At 42.9% G+C, this 5,566-nt stretch overlaps 1 non-coding gene across 1 annotated transcript; it reads left to right on the top strand.

Moving 5' to 3' along the window:
- The first annotated feature begins 576 nt into the window (after positions 1-576).
- On the top strand, positions 577-706 carry LOC128498561 (small nucleolar RNA SNORA35). The gene has a single exon (XR_008354776.1). It is a non-coding gene; the product is annotated as a small nucleolar RNA SNORA35 (small nucleolar RNA).
- The last annotated feature ends 4,860 nt before the right edge of the window (positions 707-5,566 follow it).

Here is a 5,566-nt window from a genome sequence, read left to right on the forward strand (position 1 = left end):
CCCGCTCCGTGAATCTGAACCCTGGCTCGGCTGACTACCCGCTCTGTGCATCGGACCCCTGGCTCGGCTGACTACCCGCTCTGTGTATCGCACCCCTGGCTCGGCTGACTACCCGCTCTGTGTATCTGACCCCTAGCTTGGCTGACTACCCGCATTGTGCTCCTGTCTCGTGCTGCGCCTTGCCACTGCTGCTGCCGCTCAGTACCAATCTCCAGCTGGTGGGAGGTTGTGGGATCATCTAAGTCCTGGCCTGCTGCTCCCGGGAACTCCTCTCTCAGTAGCAGTCGTTTGGGCAGAAGAACTTCTGCGGGGACGACCTTCCTTAATACTCCAGCGTAACATTGACACAGGGTATGCTACAGCAGGGGGCAAAGAAAGGACACCACATTTTACTGTCCAGATTGCCCTGGAAAACCTGCACTCTGTGTCGGTAACTGCTTCACGTTGTATCACACAGTTTCCCATTTTGCAATTTTTTTTTTGTTCCTGCTCCATTTTTGTATTTTTTTTTAATTTTTTGTTACATTTACTGTTTTTTAGATTTTATTTGCTCCACCATTTTTTAAGCGTTTTTATTTGCACTGACAAGTGAACCCTGTGTCTATTCCGTGGCATGAGGGACCGCTTAAGGTGCTAGATCAAATTCCTTCTTGGAGATAGGCCAGGCTTTCTTGTAACCTGTCCCTACTGATAGTTGGGTACAAGCATTTTTCTTTACCCAGATGTAAAACTTCCTAGTTGAAAAACTGAATTGCTCACGTTCCAAATGTGGCCCTTTTGCCCCCAAACAATCTGACAAACCCATGCATGTGGGGTATCAATGTATTCAGGAGATGTTGCTGAACACATATCGGGGTGTTGTGTGACAGCAACATATACTAGGAGCTGTAATTTCACACCTGAAGTACAAAGTGTGTGAAAAAAACACCAAAAACAATTACTATCACAAACTTTGACAAGGGTTGGTGGTAGGATTAGTGCATGGGAATGGTTAAACTATCAGCATCTACCTGGGGTGTCTAGTTTTCAAAAATCTTTAACCAGCTGGTTATATTTCTTTAAACCTCTAACTAGCCAATTACTTATATCTAAGTCCTTGATATCCTTTTCAAGAAATTTTAAGCAGGCATTTGGGAGCATAAGACATCCTAGTTTTTTTTTGAAAGATCCCCAAAATTTTAACAGATTTCCTAAAATTAGATTGTTTCCAATATTAATAGTTTGTGGAATAGAGGATAATAAAAAGCTTAAATCTACCGCGTTTAATATTGAAGATTCAATTTTGTACCAGATCTTATCTTGGACTGAGTCTATAAGTCATCTTGAAATGTGTAAGATCATAGCTGCATCATGATATTTTTTATATCCGGAAAGGCTACCATGGGCGTAGGAACCCCTAAAAATCTGGGGGGGATAGCATTTTTACTGGTAGGGTATACCTGACCATTTCACCAACAGGGACTTTTATGACATTGCATTATAAATACATAGACATTAATATGTAGTTGGTCCCCCTTTGCAGCTATAACAGCTTCCGCTTTTCTGGGAACGATTTCCACAAGATTTTGGAGAGTTTCTGTGGGGAATTTTTGCAATCATGCCTTTATGGACCTTGTTTTGTACACTGGGGCACAGACCTTCCCCAAAACTGTTCCCACAAAGTTAGAAGCATGGTGCTGTCCAAAATGTCTTGGTTTATCACCTTCAGCTCATAAAACGTTCTACTAGATGAATGGGAGAAAATTCCCACAGAAACTGAAAAATCTTACAACCACAGATGGACCCCACTGGACACGGCCACAGAGACTACTATGATGTATTGAAGGATCCATCTAAGACTCCTAACACGTCATGCACACGGGAACATATCCATACACTTAAACCCTTGAATAACATACACACACATGCACACACTAACATACACACACACACACAATAATACACCCAAAAAGATTCCCACCCTAATATACCTAGACACATGCCCACCATAACACACCTGAAAACAGACTAACATACCCACAAAAACAGATGTGCACAATAACATACCCACAAACATACGCTATCACACCCAGACACGCATTCACACACATCCTTCACTTACTCTGCCTACCCCTAGATTTAACACGTGGCGCTTTGTGTTAGTGATGCCCTAGACCAAGTACCACCCCGCAATATTCTCTTGTGTCCAAATGCTACATACAGTGACACACACACTCATTTTAACCAGAAATAGGCCTGGATTTAACCCTAGGTGCCCCTGAGTTAAACATGTGTTACAGGGAATCATTCTCTTCCCTTTAAGTACGACATGCCTGCTCATACACACACATATGCACTGCTCTTACGCATGCCTGCCCACAAAAACACACATATACGCTGCAGTTGCCTGCACATACACAGTTGCCAGTACTCACACATATGCACTACCCTTATACACGCCTGCCCAAGCATACATAAACTGCTCACACACACACGCCTCCCCATAAATATACACTGCCCTTGAACATACTTACACAGACGTATACACTATAAGACAAATACACTCCTAATATACACACATATACACTGCCCATACACACATACACATATACACTGCCCATACACACATACACATATACACTGCCCATACACACATACACTGCCCATACACACGTACCCATACACACTGCCCATACAGATACACACATATACACTGCCCATACACACATACACACTGCCCATACAGACGTACCCATACACACTGCCCATACAGACGTACACATATACACTGCCCATACACACGTACACATATACACTGCCCATACACACATACACACTGCCCATACAGACGTACCCATACACACTGCCCATACAGACGTACACATATACACTGCCCATACACACATATACACTGCCCATACAGATACACACATATACACTGCCCATACACATATACACTGCCCATACACACATACACATATACAATGGCCATACAGACGTACATATATACACTGCCCATACACACATACACATACACACTGCCCATACAAACGTACAGAAATACACTGCCCATACAGACGTACACATATACACTGCCCATACACACATACACATATGTTTTACCCCCCTCGTTTTGCACATCAGACCCCCCCTCGTTTTGCACATCAGACCCCCCCTCGTTTTGCACATCAGACCCCCCTCGTTTTGCACATCAGACCCCCCCCACGTTTTGCACATCAGACCCCCCCTCGTTTTGCACATCAGACCCCCCTCGTTTTGCACATCAGACCCCCCCTTCGTTTTGCACATCAGACCCCCCCTCGTTTTGCACATCAGACCCCCCCTCGTTTTGCACATCAGACCCCCCCTCGTTTTGCACATCAGACCCCCCCTCGTTTTGCACATCAGGCCCCCCCTCGTTTTGCACATCAGACCCCCCCTCGTTTTGCACATCAGACCCCCCCTCGTTTTGCACATCAGACCCCCCCTCGTTTTGCACATCAGACCCCCCTCGTTTTGCACATCAGACCCCCCCTCGTTTTGCACATCAGACCCCCCCCTCGTTTTGCACATCTCTTACCTTTCTCTTCTTTCTTTCTGCTTTCTCTTCCTCCTTCCCTTCTGATGGTTTGCCGCTCTAGTGCAGTGCTGCTGCGCACAGCTGTTTATGCTGAGCGCCGGGGCTGGGATATAAACGTCATATCCCATCGCCCGGTGCTCAGTGACAGAGATCACACCGGTAAGTGTGCCCTTAATGTTGGACTGGTTAGGGAAATCCGTGATCTCCCCAACCAGTCCTGCACGCTGCAACTGCTGATCGGGCAGCTGTGCAACAAGGGCACTTACCTCACACAGCCCTGGGGGGGATTTCTCTATTATCGGTCCCCCCCGCATGATTTCCTGGGGGGGATCTGTCCCCCCCGGTTCCTACGCCCCTGAAGGCTACCCCTCCTTCGCTTTATCTTTTCTTTTGATTCTTAATAGAGATTCTTGGGGTCTTACCTCCCCATATAAATCTTATAAACAATTTTTGAATCTCCATTAGCCAACTCTTAGGGACGTGAAGAGGAACTAGTCTAAACAGGTAGATCCATATTGGGAGTATGTATGATTTTTTTTGTTCAACCTTTCCCACCATGAGATCTCTCGATTAGACCAAGAGTTCAAATTCTCTATGGTATGGGCTAATAGGGATTTGTAATTAGTTTCTTATAACTTATCAGGATTTTCTGTTATTTTTATCCCCAGCCTCAGGTACCCACGTGAATGTATATTTATTCTTTAGTGCCTGGGTCAAAATTCCAGAAGAATCGACCAGCATTGCATTCGTTATGGATACATTAAGTTTATAATTTGAAATATTGCCATATAGCTTAATTTCTTTTAATAAATATTCTGTTGAATCCATAGGATCTTTACCTTCTTTCCCTTCGTTTAAACATCCTTTAATTAGTGGTTGGGCTCTAAGGAACGTATATAAGCAAGTATATGAGCAAGTGGTTCTAAGGAACGTATATAAAGAAGGGGTGACAAGGGGCAACCTTGTCTGGGGCCATTCCTAATTGGAAACCATTGTGAGGATATCCCTTGTCCTACAATCCTAGGGGTAGTTGAAACATATAGAGCCATTATCCTATGCAATATTTCTCCTTTAAGACCAAATATCTCTAAAGATGCCTTCAGGATCTAAAAACAGGGTCAACATGGCATTCTTTATGTTCTGAGTATGTATTAGCCGACCTGATCCTTATTTACTAAAAGTGGAATTATATTTTTCAGTCTAGCTGCTAGGAGGGTGGCGTAAGTTTTTTTGTCTGTGTTAATCAAAGAGATTGGTCTTTAACCCCTTAATGACAAAGCCCGTACATGTACGGGGTCAAAATATGTATCATGTTTGGATCTTTATATGTTTTAAAATGGGGATGATATTAGCTTACATAATTTCTGGTGGAAAATACACCTGATTTCCTATTAAATTGAAAATCTTGCATAGTCTCTGGTCTAGTTTCTCTTTTAGCTTTTTAAAAAATAAATTTGTGAAGCCATCGGTCGGGGCAAGTGGCTACACTGTTTTTTTAATTATCTATTATTAATCGCACTTCCTCTGGACTAAAAGTTGAGTTCAATTGGTCTAAATGGTCTTTGGAAAGTTTAGGCAATTTAATTTTCTTTAAATAGCTCTATATAGTAGTTTCTTCAGTCTGTTCTGGTATATTATATAAATCTTGGTAAAATCTTCCAAAAGCAGCGCCTATTTCATGTGGTTTATACCGGGATTTATCCTTGTCTATTATTTTATAAATTCGATGAGAAGCTACTTTTTTTCAATTTTGCTGTAAGAAGTCTATCAGTCTTGTTATTCTTACAATAGCATACCTGATTTAGCTTCTTAAAATTTTCTTTTTTTATTTTGGCCATATGGTGGGCATTACCTTATTTGCTTGATTATAAGACGAGGTTTTTTCAGAGCAAATGCTCTGAAAAATACCCCTCGTCTTATAATCGGGGTCGTCTTATAATCAGACCTCAAATAGGTCTGACTAAGATCCAGATCCCCCGCAGCGCTGCAGGGGACCTGGATCCTCCT

This window comes from Spea bombifrons, chromosome 5, assembly GCF_027358695.1.
Source record: "Spea bombifrons isolate aSpeBom1 chromosome 5, aSpeBom1.2.pri, whole genome shotgun sequence".
Taxonomy (NCBI): domain Eukaryota; kingdom Metazoa; phylum Chordata; class Amphibia; order Anura; family Pelobatidae; genus Spea; species Spea bombifrons.